The 14980-nt window shown below is 37.6% G+C and overlaps 1 protein-coding gene across 2 annotated transcripts in view; it reads left to right on the top strand.

The window, feature by feature from the left end:
- Nucleotides 1-1530: 1530 nt before the first annotated feature.
- Nucleotides 1531-14980, top strand: part of LOC115923503 (FAD-dependent oxidoreductase domain-containing protein 2-like) — a 31417-nt gene continuing 17967 nt past the window's right edge. Inside the window, exon 1 of one of the 2 annotated variants that reach the window (XM_030984310.1) lies at nucleotides 1531-1778. The gene's annotated coding sequence lies outside the window, so the exon portion shown is untranslated. The remainder of the gene's footprint in view (nucleotides 1779-14980) is intronic. The other variant, XM_030984311.1, reaches the window with a different exon arrangement.

A 14980-nucleotide genomic window follows, 5' to 3' on the forward strand; every position in this document is an offset into this window, starting at 1 on the left:
TGAATTTGTCATTTTCCAACAAACGTATAAAAAGTATATTTTACAAAAAAGTGAGAAAAAAGTGAGAAACAATCATGTCATTTCAGCAACATTTGTAAATCACCAGTATTGAATTAAAAATAAACCTCGTTTGAATTTTATTTGGGGGGGGGGCAACTGCCCCCGCCAACCCCCCCCCCCCCCCCCCACCCCATCAGTACGCCAGTGTGCATTGTGTATTATTTCGTGACCTATAATACATTGATCTTGCATAAGGTATAGACATACACTCTATTTCCATTGTGCTCTAAATAATGCAAATGAAACATTTAAGGGATCAATATATTAGGCCTGTGGACGATTAATTAAACAAATTATAGACCATTATGAGTAAAAAAAAAAAAAAATCATTGTTATTTTCCCAGCTCTGTTTGGCAGTTTACTCGTGGCTTTTTTTTTGCACAGTCTAGGTTAATTAACTATTTGACCACTACACGCAAACTGGATCTCCGAATGAGGATTGCGGTTCTCACATAATTCCCAGCTGCTGTCAGATTGATACTGCACCCACTGGCTACTCCTAACCAGGTTTTAATGTGCTGCATATTCTATGTAGCATTCCTCATAAAGTCCATGCAAATTAATATTCATATGGTCACATACAAGTATAAATCAACATCACAAGGTATCTTGAATATTCAAACATAAACAAAAGGTACATAATTATTGACTATTCAGTTATGTAAATTATACTTAAAGCTTGACTGCATCTGGTCATGCAGAAACCAATCAGGGAGAGAGATAGATAGATGAAAGGATGGTGGATGAAAAAGGTGAATGTGAATGAAGGATGACCTATTAGCATGAAGGGATGAATCCTAGATATGAAGGAGAGTTTAAGAAGTTCACAATAAATCCCTACAAATGGAATAAATTTATGAAGAGTTTCTCGTTACTCTTTCATCGGGTAGCAATTACGATTTCTCTGGCTCTAGCTACCATTTTCTGACGCCCGTGGTAGACATGTTTTTCTCTCTGTTTGCTCAAGCGCTCAAAAAGAATCCACTGAAGTTCGCTCTTCATCTCATCTCGTGATTGTACCGGTACGTACATGTAGGCTACCCCGGAGGCGTTATTTTTTTATGCGGCACAGATTGGGGCTTTTTTTTAAAAGGGGTCTTGATTTACAGACTAATACTGGTCGTGTGCGTACTAGACAGTATAAGTAGTAGAGGTCTGTTTTTAATAGTGTTACATTTAATCCACTACCGCATGGAAAATTATTACATCAACAATTAAAATCAAATTGGAAATCTGAAGAGGAGGCAGCACGTCAATAAGGAGAACATCACAATAATTAGTCAATAAAACTTAACTAATAGTTCGCGATGGATATACAAACTTCTTCGCAGCGCTAATGCGCTAGCTATAAACATGACTAGTCTCACGTACGTGCAGACACTATTCAGAAGGGAAAGAACGTACTTCCCATAGGTTTAACACGCGCCATGCCCCAATCTGTGCCGCATAAAAAAATAACGCCCCCCGGAGACTATACCCCTGAAATTAATTAGCAACATCGACACCGCATCATACTTATCTCGTTAACGCGCACACACACAGACTGCATATCTACATTACAGTTATAGATCCCGGAAGCTAAGCCAACAAATCGTTGATTTCGTAACTCATGTGTGCATGCATGGTCATGTGTGATGACGCGACGTCAAGGTTGGTTCTATTCTCATGTTTTTAATACATCTTCTTGTCATTTACATGGAGACGTTGCCTTTGTAAAAGTAAGTGTTAACATTGAGTATTGTATGTTATTCGCAAAACAGTGCTATTTAATTCCACTGCCAGTTCTTATAGCTCTCTTGTACTTGTCAACACCTCGACCCTCGGGCCGTGAGTGGCGATAAGCATTTGTTGTGATTTGTTTGCGGGGAAGTGCCGGGGTGAGTGAGGAACCGTTCCTGTAGATGGGTACGGTATATCGGCATGGGCCTTCAAGTCATGATCCTGCATGTTGTACGCACAATATAGCTGTATAGCGTTGCTCTTTGGAGTCTTGGCCTCGTGTAAAAATGTGAATGCCATTTTGCATCCCTATCCATGTAGGTAGTGTCAGGTTAAATGTCAATGATATAATAATCATAATGTCATGTCATGTTGTTAGACTACATCATGATATCGTCTTGTTTTAAACTTGTTAAATAATTTGTATGTAGATTGGAAATGGGTGTACATGCATGTAGAATTGTAGATCTTTCACATGCACTTGCACTTACACATGTGCTAAGTACAACTGGCTTGGTACTTGGTTGGGTAATCCCTTTGACAGCTCACTAAGGAAGCTATACTGGGATGGTAGGTGAGGCGAGTGCGAGCTTATTTGTATTGAGTGTGTTTTTGATGCAATATTGATCAATGTATACATGTACATGTAGTAAGCCATTCTAAACCAAACACAGGCAATGCCAAATTTTTAAAAAGAAGTACTGAACATAGTTAGGAGAAGAAGAAGAAGAGGAGGAGGGGGAGGAGCAGGAGCAGGAGAAGCAGGAGGAGGAGGAGGAGAAGAAGAAGAAGAAGAAGAAGAAGAAGAAGAAGAAGAAGAGAAGAAGAAGAAGAAGAAGAAGAAGAAGAAGAGGAGGAGGAGGAGGAGGAGGAAAAATGAGGAGTATAATAAGAAGAAGACAAGCAGAGGAAGAAGAAGGAGTTCATGAAACATGTATTTCACAAAAGCCACAAGTGATCAATCTATTTATGAAACCCATTATGAGACATTTGACCTTTGTATCCTAATTTGTGCATGCAATGTGATCTTGGCCTTTCTGTTTTGGTACATGAATACAATGTATGTACATGTACGTGTATATATCACTCTGTCTCTGTGACTGTTGCCTAGAATACAAATTACAATTGTATCTGTTTGTCTGCCTCTCTCTACCATTCTCTTTCTCTGCATCTCGTCTGTCTGTCTCTGTCTCCTTCTCTCTCCCTTTCCTTTCTCCTCTCTCACTACAATACTCTTTTTCCATCTCGTATTGATTGTGTATATGACCTTGACCTCTAAGCTAATTAGCTGCTCATCGATAGTGACTTATTGATTGGGGAGCTGAGTCGGTGTGGCAGGTGTTCCGTCTCACTATAAACAAAGCCTATTGGTAATAATAAAAATGATAATAATAGGTTATACACTGTAGGTCCATTTTATATAGCGTAGCTACTAGATGATATACTCCATACTCTACTGTGCTGAATACAAAGTATCATATTGTTACCTCGGCTGTTGCTGAGACGCCATAGTGCACTTAAGCATTCGAGAAATTTTTTCCTACCGGGCACCCATTTACTTCGCCTGGGTGGAGAGTGGCAAATGTAGGTTAATGCCTTGCCAAAGGACATTTGTGCTGCGGCGGGACTCAAACTGCTTACCATGTGATCCACAGTCCGGTGACATATCCATTTGACCACAAAACCTCTACATGATGAATTTCGTTTAGAGTTTTAAACCCCATCTGTACTAGTTTACAGGAGGAATTAGACCACCCTGCAAGGTCACTGGACAGGTGGTTATCTCATCAAATCAGCTCTCAGTTAACATAAGAAAAAGTGGATCATGGGGGACCAATGGTCACCGATAAGGCATTGTTTGCTATATAGAGGGAGCAAGTAGCTACAAGTAGTACAGTGGAGCTTTAAGAATAAAATTAAAATACAGATACTTATCATACTTCCAATGATTACAAGTTCAAGTCCACTTTGACATGGCATGACTAAACATCCGCTAGAGTAGTTGAGTTGCTCTGTCATGTAACATTATGCTGATATTATCTATGTAGAGGAAGTGAAGGATAGATGACTATTTGATATTCCTAAATGAACAAGAGATTATTTTGGGGAATCAATATTTCCTTCAAACTTGTATTGATGGGTGCTTCCACTTTTGTTTTGTTTCAGTTCAGAAGCATCCGTGAAATTTGTTTTGATTTGAGGTGCATGCTACATGAAATGACACTAGGTCTGTTTTCATCAGCCTGAGTTAGCCAAATAGCCCGCTATTTTGGGATCCGGAATTAGGCCAAAGTTACAAATCAGGTCTTCATCCGAGAAATTAGCGCGAGAAATTAGCGCGGTGTTCGCACATGTGTAGTGCGCTAGCGAGTTTTGTTGAAAGATTCTGGTGTATCTCTTTAGTCCTCGTTGCTGTACTTGCAACAGCCTTGAAAATTGTATCTTCCCTCCAAAACTTTATTAAAATACTGACCTGCCCTTTACACTATCTAGTGAGACATAATACTAGAAAATATACATGTACCACTAACACGTACCACTTGAAATAATCAAACAGAATCTGGAATAACAAAGAATTAACTGGTATATCTTTGATAGAAAGATAAATAATTTACCATGACTAATTTAAACTCCACACGCAGCAATTGTAAACGAGTAACAGCAGTGAATACATGCACATTTTCTAGCTAACCGCTGATTGCTTGTGAAACGTTTGTGCATAGTGCCGGAAACCGGAAACAGTAGGATATCGTCGTGCATGCCGGGATCAAGATATATTTCAGAGTCTTTGGGCTAGTGAAGAAGGACCACAAATACCGGGCTATTTTGCAAACTAGCCCAAGATAACTAGGGAAGATTTTCTGAGCTAATAGCCCGCTATTTGCATCTTCACCTGCCAAATAGCCCGCTATTTTGTGATTGGGCTAATTTCTCGGATCAGAAATAGCAGCTATTTGGCAATGCAACTTGGGCTGATGAAGACAGGCCTATCATGTACCATTTATTCCTCAAAAGCTTTTAGCGCCTAAAGGCAGCTACCGGTAGGCTAAATCCAGGGTAATAACACTACTTTGTAGGAACCTTGAGCATGAAATGTATAAAGTGTCCTATTCAAATTATGCAAGGAAACTCGTTTCTCAGACGCTATTGAGTGAGTAACTGACTTCTGAGATGCATGGCCCTACATGCACGTGTTATCAGTGTCTGTGTTATGGTGTAATATTGAAGCCCTAAAAAATGATCATGAAGTGCCTCAAAAAATTAAAAATATTTTAGTGACCGGTTAATACCTTACTCATTTACCCCAATATACTGTAGTGTTATAAAAAAAACCTCTTGATAACCAGACAGGCGATCGCCTTGTAAAAGTCATGGGATTCCTGACTGACCTAAAGGTTTATAACCATGATTGCAGCATGAGCTAAATCCAGGATTTTGTTTACGAATCTGAGGCAATGTTACCAAGTCACTTTAATGTAGAGAAATCATATTGCTTTCAATGTACTGAATAAGATTAACACACTTCACTGTATGTAATGTATATTGCAACTGGTATTGTCTGGAATTTGCGACACAGAACCAAGCAACTTTGTGTATATAGATGATTGTGAAGTAACCATGCATATAGATTTATTCTGATACATGAACTCAGCACTTTTTAAAATTATTATATCAAAATGGAAATGTATAGATCCTCACTGATAAAAAACATGTACGTGTACATAAAAATGTGCAGTGTTTGTCAAGGTAATTTAATCCCAATTTGTTTTCTGGTCGAAGAGTGGCAAATCATATACATGTACATGTATGGTTCGTTGATTATCCATCATTTTTACCGTTGCACAGTTCATCAAGTCTTTGTATATGTGCATGTGCGTGCCAGCTAGAGGTCGGTTAGATGCACAAACATAATAGTTCAGTTCATTGCTGTCTAATTTTACACCGATTGCATTGACATACAGTCATGTACATTGTAAGTGTGCATTGTTGCTTTGCTAATACGACCTTTCAAAATGCATGCTGTTAATTAGCAAAGAAATGCACAGAAAACTTGATATTGAATTAAATAGGACACAGCAGACATTGTATGAAGGGGCCCTTGATAAATTAAAATTTTGATTAAGAATTAAAGGTACTATGGCCCATTTGCAGGCTGAAAAAATTAAAAGGTTTAATTCCAACGGCATTTGAAAGAATACTACCAGTGATTTTGAACTAATTATTGATTGCAGCATGAGCTACCGGTAAATTCAGGATTTTGTTTCAGAATCTGAGACAAAGTTACCGAATCCCCTTAAAGGGAGCTGGTTGTCAGTTTCCATGTGCAGTAGGTAATAATTCACTGACACCTGACTTGCTGGAATTAACCATTAATGGGTGTACAAGTTGGGCACACAAGAAATAGCCCTTATACTATTTTCACACTGGTTTTGCTTAACCCCTTACTTTGCTTAGCCCCGTACTATCCTTAACCCCGGACTATTTTGGGGGGGTTTTCACACACGCTGTTTTTAGTCCCGTATTAGCGCCTATTCCGGAATAAGAAAAGCCATGCTATTCTCACTGCAATTCGTTAACTCCGGATATCGTGAATGTTGTGATTGGACATACTTCGCATCTGGCCAGCTGCATGCGATACGCTCCATTGCGTAGTACCGGACTATTTTTCGTTTCTGTTCTCATTCATTTGCTCGGCACCGCAATTGCGGGGTTAGCAGGAGTTAGAACCACAATTGCAGAGTTAGCCCTGCTATTTTGCAGGGTTAGTTAACCCCATACTATAGGTGGGGTTAGCCAACTTTAGCCCACTTTGGTAAAAGCCAGTCCGAACACAAAGTGGAATAGGCTTAACCCCGTACTATAGGTGGGGCTAAGACCCCCCCCCCCTTAATCCCACCTAGAGTACGGGGTTAAGCAAAATATTGCCAGTGTGAAAACAGTATCATTAGTCTCTGAGTCGATCTTCAGGTGAGGGAAATGCAAGATAATAAAATTTTCCAAGGGAACGACTGGTGGAAAATGCGGAGCCTGTTGGTCATAAAAAACTGATGGCTAATCCTGGCGCCTGATTGACAATAACACCGGTTATTTGGTAAACACCAGAATAGTGTCGACTGTCGAATCCCCCATGAGAGCCCACTTCTATGCATCTTTAATAATATGCTTTACAATTATAATATAGCCGTTTCCTTTTCTGAGCAGCAATGAATGTGTACATGTACGTGAAAATTGAGATGCAGTAGCATAGCAATTATGAAGGATACAGGCACATGGAGCTTTAACAAGATAATTATATTTATTAAATCAGATTTATTTATGTCTCTCTCGTCTCATTAATTACTACCGGTCAGGCGAGACCGTTTATTAGTTCCTCGTCACTGACCATGGGGGCTAGATGCCTGTTCCGTTTTCATTAAGTGCCTCTATAGCATGTATGCCATGATTACATTTGGGAGTTTTAAGTGGGGATGAGACTGAGTAGGTGTAATTACATTTTTGTTAATGGTAGCTATTCTTGGATTAGAGTACGAGTGGGATATGTATTTCAATCTTGAGGGTAGATTAGTATGTCTAGTTAGAATTCTAATTTTAGAGCTTTCCGAAAGCTAGGTATCATATTCCTGTTCATTGTCAACTTTTTCTGAGCCTTTATTTAACATGTGAGCAAACCAAATATCCATGTTGAATGACATTGGACAATTAAATACATTGATTGAATTGAATTGAATGAATATTAGTAAATACATGATGAGCATAGAAAAGTTATCATTTATGGGGAGATTATAAGCGGCAAAGCTGTTGCCAATTAGAGAAAATATCTGACAAGATAAAATGAAACAAAACTAAAAATGAAAAAAAAAAAGTAAAAGGGCCACAGCGTCCCGTACGTCACGCAGCACATTAATTACATTAATTAAAAAATTGGTCAGAACTAAAACTTTCCACAAATGAACTAGCCCATAATAGCCACAGACTCATTCCAAAAGATAGCCATATAAATAATTTCATCTGTTGTTATTTCTTGTTTAAAGTCTCTAAATGTCCCGTACGTCACAATCCAAATAGCTTGGACCTGCCCAAAAATAATTGTTAAAACATCTAAAGGAAACAAAAATCTTTTTGAATCAGCATGCTGAGTTGAGGGTGTCATGTTGATGAGAGACTGCACATGGAGGATATAGGGCCTCTATGTACATGGAGGTGGAGTTTTTCCCAATTTCCCAAATTGATAATCTCCTGGTGGATGAACTAAAAGAGGTGCTATTTAATTTTTCCCCAGAATCCCTGTTCACGGTATACCATTGAACAAGAAAGTTATACATTTTTGGACATAATGAAATACACACAAATGAATTATATCCTAAAATAGCAAAATTTATTGTTTTCAGTGATTATTTTTTTATCGTGAATTCAGAATTTCTAAAGAAATGCTTGTTTGCATTGTATTGATATACACAGTATTGTCTAGATGTTAAGCCAGAAGGGTATCACTATCCTTAAATGCAACGTTACCGCCCTTCTGCCTCTTAAAGGTAATACAAAGTTTTGGGAAATTTTGAAAATTGGCTGGATAGTGATTCTTTACAATTTTGATATATTTTAGATGCCCCTGTAGATGTATTATTAAGCACTAGACAATTGTCCTAAGGGGTAATTTTCAGGGATGGGGGTAATTACATTAACTTAGGGGATAATTTTCCCCGGGTAGGGGAGGGGGGGGGGGGGGGTTATTGTCCTCAGGGGGTATGATTGTCCAGGGGGTAATTGTCCTAATTGTCCTGATACGCACAATTCCCTATTCCTCTCTATTCCCCTCTCTCACTTTCTTGTCTCCTCCCTCTCTTTTGGAATGACCAGTGGTAGCCTTCCTGATAATAATGTGGTGATTTATAGGCATAATAGGCCCATATGGTCAGTCTCATTTCCATCTTGCCATTGTGGAGAGCAGACGTGGGTTTTGACTGGTACTTGCTCCTTTGTTTTAGGTAAGAGAAAAACTAATTTCTCACACCTTAGTGTATAATAATTAGACTAGGCCAACAGCTACCTCATATATATACTTGTATGCAGGAGAATAGTACTGTAGAGTAATGATTAATGAGATCAATTATGTATTCTCTTCCTGTTGAGGTACTGTAAATCTCCGTGTATAAGGTGCACCACCCGGGGAAGGACCTTTATTTAACATCGAGGTGCAGTTAAAGGCGCTGATTTGTGCTTGTAAACTTGTCACAAATAATAGTAACAATGTCGTTTTTAGAAGAATGTGTAAGATCATTAATGTAAATCAAAAACAATAGAGTACCTAGGTCCTAGGATAGAACCATGTGGTACACCATTTGTTATATAAAAAAAATTGAGGAATTATTATTATAAACTACATATTGAGATCTATCAGAAAGATTACTTTCAAACCAAGATGACAGACAATTTTGAGTGTTGTTCTAGTTTCCGACTGGTGAGTCAACACACCTATTACTGAGCTGGGAGACATCGCCAGGCATAGCGCCGTGTGGAGGGGCATAAATCGAAACTTTAAAACGTTACCGTTTATAAGACGCACCCCCGACTTTGAATTTTTTTGGGCGGCAAAAAAGTGCGGTTTATACACCATTAATTACGGTAGTCCTCTACTTCTCTAGCTACAGACTGTACAATACGGTATATTTCCAGAAATGAAAACCGTAGCAGTTTACGTTAGCCTCTGAAATAAAAGAGTAATAACCATATGGTTGTTTGGTGTCTGCATTGTTTAAAGCTTATCTGCCGTAGTTTACAGGAGGGATTAGACTGCCCTGCAAGGTCACTGGACAGGTGGTTATCTCATCAACTCAGCTCTCAGTTAACATAAGAAAAAGAGGATCATGGGGGACCAATGGTCACCGATTAGGCATTGTTTGTTATATAGAGGGCGCAAGTAGCTACAAGTAGTGCAGTGGGCCTTTAAGCTGTTGACTACTGAATTTTATGATTCCAAGAGCATACAGGGGCAACCCAATGCAAGAAGTATGCAAGTGGTTAATTCATGAAAACCACACATCCATATTGAATTTGAAATTTCTCTACGTTGTTCGTATTCAGATTTTCAATGCTTATTTATGATTAGACATAATAAGAAAGTAATATTTCTATTTTTGCACTCCAAAATGACAAAAGACAAATAAATGAAACCTGAAAATAGGAGGAGGAAACCACTTTGGCTGCAGATGGTTGATTTTTACGAAAAGTTAATATTTAAGAGACATTGTTTGTCAAAGTCTTTGATTTACAACTTGGGGTAAATTTCTGTGTGTCTCGCAGAAGGTACAGTACCTGTATGACGGCTCCAAATGTTTCTCCTGGATTTAACACTGTAATATTCTGGTTATTTGAAAGGCTAGGGCCTTTACTATAAGGGAACCAAAAATGCGAGCTCAGCAAGTCTGTAGAAGTTCAGTCTTTTAAATATTCTGTTTTTCCTCTGGAAATTCTTCTTCATTATTCTCTATTTTGTAAAGTACTTTGTGGTAGAAAAACAATTGATTTCAGGCACATCATGGTAAAGATGTATTGAGCGCTATATAAACACAGAATATTATTATTATTAAGAATGAATGCTTTTGAAAATATGTAATTAGAACAAATTAATTCTAAAAAGTGTGCAAAATCAAAGAAGATATTAAATCTTGTATTATTTGCTCATGATATGGAATGACCTCCAGAGTACAATGAGCAGAAGACCTTATTTTAATCAAAAGCAAGATCATGCACTTTGTGTAACGAAGAAGGAGACTGGAATCACTTCCAAGATAACCCTCTTGTGATATCTTCTCCATATGGGATTCAGGAGAATGCAAATCTGTGAAACTGCACACCCCTCCTGTAAATGATGATACTCAATGAGGATGCGTTACCATGGCGATGACACTTTATGCCGTGTATCAATCCCTCTCTTGAGAATTGCAATTTGAGCAAATGATAGACCCTTGAGGAAGTGCATGATCAGCTTCATGCATAATCATTCTCGTGTTGGTTATTAGGATTGTGACGTTTTCTCTATCAGCAGTTGGCCTCATTGTCTGTTATTCACATACACCCCTGTATGACTGTCATCTCCCTGGTACATGTATGTACCGGTACATTGTTGAAAGTACTAGAATACTACACCTCTAGATGCCTTATGGCTGATGAAAAAAATATTGGATGAATACATGTGTTCCACTCATATTGAAATTCACTTGCCTGCATACGTCAAGATATAACAGGGTGTCGTTTTATCCAGGGGGGGGGGGGGGGGGGTTACTAATTTGTTCTATTATTCTTGTGTTTGTTTATTTACTATAATTACATTGCGTACATAATAACTGCATTGTCAAACAATTAGGCCCAATTAAAAAATGACAGCAAGCCATGTGATTGTTTTCCAATTGGTGATTGATTAATGAAAAAATCTTTTTGTTTGCAAGGAGAAATACAAAAAAAAAAACATACTAATGCCATAAAATGTTTGTCAAATAGTGAATTTTTATTGTGGAACAAAAAAGAAAGAGATAAAATCATAGTCCCTCACTCCCCCAAATCTTATAGATCGCCTCTATATTCAGCTATATTTGAAAGTAATTTTTGTCTCGCCTGCGTAGCAAAAAGCGAGACATAGGCGCCGCTTTTCCGGTGACGGCAATGGCGGCGGCGGCGGCGGCGTCAACATCAAAAACTTAACCTAAGGTTAAGTTTTTGAATTTTTGATATAATTTTTAAAGTATCAGTTCTTAGTCAATGAAACTTTGACTATAGAGTAATCAAGTATCCCCAATCATGTGAGTAGAATTTCAGATCACAAAGTCAAGGTCAAAGGTCATTTCAGGTCAACAGACTTGGACTATGTTGTAACATCATCATCGAAAACTTGAAAAATCGAAAAATGCTTCTTCTTCGTTATTTTTCAACCGATTTTGATTCTGATTGTTTTATATGATAGGGCTAGGAGGGGGATTTAAAACTTCTACACAGAATCGTGAATTTTATTATCTATGCTAATTTATGCAAATTTATTCGAAATCACGAAAAATGCTTCTTCTCCTTCATTTCTCGACCGATTTTGATTTGGTTTGCTTTAACTGGTAGAGCTAACTTTGGTACACTAAACTTCTACACCGAATTTTGAAATTGTTCTCCACTAATTAATTATGGTAATTTATGCAAATTTATTCCAAAAATAACAAAAGTTGCTTCTCCCTCATTTCTTGACTGATTTTGACTTGGTGTGCCTTATCTGGTAGAGCTAAATTTGAAACACTAAACATCTACACAGAATTTTGAGATTTTGCTCCATTGAATATTTATGGTACTTTATGCAAATGAAATGAAATTATGTCCCTTCCAGGGCATCAAATTTTTATTTTTTGACCAGTTCAAAAGTGTACCACATAAAATTTACAATATTTGTTGTTGCGAGATGCGGATGAGTGCTACGTCATTGACGTTCAGGTTTATCATATTGAATTGCGTTATGCAGGCGAGACCGCCGAGAGCATTTCCCTTGTTTTTACATGAAGCTTTAATCTTCACAGAATTGGAGAGGAAATGAGCCCAACTACATGTAGTTCCGGTTGTGGTATAATGTAAATACATGCTGGGTTAACATCCTTTCAGGATTTCTCTCATCCTCCTAACACAGTATCGGTTTGAAACTACAGATCCTCAAGCGCTGTACACTTTAGCTTTAATAGATACGTTAAAACCAACCTATCACTCGTGTCTTGAAACATGAGCGCCGAACAGATTTGCGAAAGCATATCGGACTACGTCGATCGTGTTCACACCGTGTTGACATACCATTAGGAAATGTCAGTTATTCACACAGACGAGCGATCGATGGTATCCATGGCGATAACACTTCTGTCTGAGAGCAATAGCCGTGGCAGAGAGCGGCCGGCCGCAGGAAATCAAAGATTAGGCGATGCTGTAATTTGAAGAGGCTCGCCTCTTCCTTCAACAGCGTTTTATACTTTGATTCTTTCCAAGGAGCTTTCTGCGTCAGCGAGAAATTTATGGTGAATACATTTTGTGTAAAAAACCCACTATTTCTTTTGAGAGCCATGAGGGCATTAACTCTGTATTAACGTACGTGTACATATGTGTTTACGCCCTTCTGGCCCAAAACAGACATATCTCAGGTATACATGTAAATGATACAATGATTTGCAATATTTTGAGTTGAGTTGAGTTGAGTTGAGTTGAGTTGAGTTGAGTTGAGTTGGGTTGGGTTGAGTTGAGTTGAGTTGAGTTGAGTTTGATTTTGCATGTACATGTACATGTATGAAAGAAAGGGGCATATACACACAGAATGATTTTAATGATCCATTGATGTACATGATAGAAAGGGGCATACAAAAAGGATGAAGGTTGAATAAAGATATCATATAAAGTCAAAAGGGCATTAACTCGGTTTTAAAGTCTGTGAGTTTGTGCCCTCCTGGCTCTAAACACTTCAGTGAAATGTATAAAAACAATCATTTGGAAAAAAAAGTGTGCAATTTGCAAAAGCAAGAATAATGTAAAGTTTCTCAGCATGACATGGGCATCACCATTTTCTTGATATCTTGACGTACATGTACTACATACGTATGTGAAGTCATTAATCAAGTAAATGTATTCAAATTTATGGATGCTTCATTCCCAGGTGTGTGTGGTGATGAAGCATTTCATTCACCTGCTGTTATCTTTTGTACTACAATTGCCAAAACGCAAATTGCATAAATAAGTTGGTGGTTTTCTGTGGAGAAAGTTTTTGATAAATGAAATAGATTTGTCAATTGCTATATTTTAGTATTTTTTTAAAATGAACTACATGTAGTTACAATTGTTCCCCTGATATATATTTTTCACCAAATTTAATTCCCATCTTCTCAGCTATGATTTTTCCTCATTGTAAAGTAAAGTTTTTTTTTTTTATTGATTTTAAAAGTCTTTCCTACTACCGGTACTTAAAAGCTTGGTGCATGATATACCGGTACATGTACATGTACAACTTCAACTGGTACATCACATTTTCAAGAAAATGGCTGCGCCCATGTCATACTAAAAGGTATCACATCATGCCAAGAATATCTGTATTGATATCTCTTGTACATTTTCGTAAGGAATTTTATACATCATAGGACAGTAATACACCTCATTTTCAGAATACCTCCTTTATCCTTTGGGGTGAGGTTCCCTTTAAGGGAAAACATGCACTTTTGAAGTTTTTTAGTATACCGGTAGGACAAATGAGAGGGACGTTTCAAGATACATCACAGAGTTGCCAATTTGTTTTTGATTAATCAGACCTTTAAAAATTGATAACTTTCTTATTTTTAAATTGTTTTAATTGGTTTAAATTGGTTTTACTGAGCTGTTTCTATATTTTTCTGCTTCTATTATTATAAAATCCAACCTTAAAATCAGGATGGACTTCAATTCATTGTAATGGAAATGTGGAGCTGCATGCAAAGTTCTTGCACTATTTGAAGTTCAACCCTTTATTAGGTTCTTAAATAAAACATTGCCCTAAGAATGTTTTCATTGCTTTAGGTAATCGCTATGTTTTTCACAATGGCCTCGTACCATAATATCCTGATAGGAAGGTGTTTATTTCAATTATGATTGTACATGTATAAGTCATGTAGAGAACCATCTGTATTTAATGATGAACCTTGTATGAAGATCATCCTTGCAAGAACTGATACCTTATCAGTATTTACAAAACAGGAAAGGTATAATGGTCAGTTGTGCATAATATCCTGCTGACAGTTTTGCAAGGTGACAGTGTTAAGAAAAACAATGATTGGGACAGCTTTCAGTGGAAGAGATTCTCCAGGTCTTCAAGAAGATTAAAAGTAATTCTACACAGTGCGTCCCAGAAAAAACGAAACCGAGAATTATCGATGTTTTATCCTAACTTAATCACAATTATAATTTATAAATGACCCATATTTGTAAAGCTTAGACCCTCCTCTTTCATTTGATGCAACTCTTATGATACATTTTTCACGCATGAGTGATTAAAATTAAGTTGAAGAGAGGGAATCAAAAAGTAATTTGGCTGACGGTATCTGAATTCAAAGAGAAAATCATATTCTAGAAAGTTCAGTTTTTGCCCTTTAATATGACACCTCAATCAGGGAAAAAGAGCAAGGAATAGGAAAGTTCTGTTTGTTTAAAGTGATGCTTGCATTTCCAT

The sequence above is a fragment of the Strongylocentrotus purpuratus genome, unplaced genomic scaffold (assembly GCF_000002235.5).
Source record: "Strongylocentrotus purpuratus isolate Spur 01 unplaced genomic scaffold, Spur_5.0 spur5_scaffold_14, whole genome shotgun sequence".
NCBI classification, from domain to species: Eukaryota; Metazoa; Echinodermata; class Echinoidea; order Camarodonta; family Strongylocentrotidae; genus Strongylocentrotus; species Strongylocentrotus purpuratus.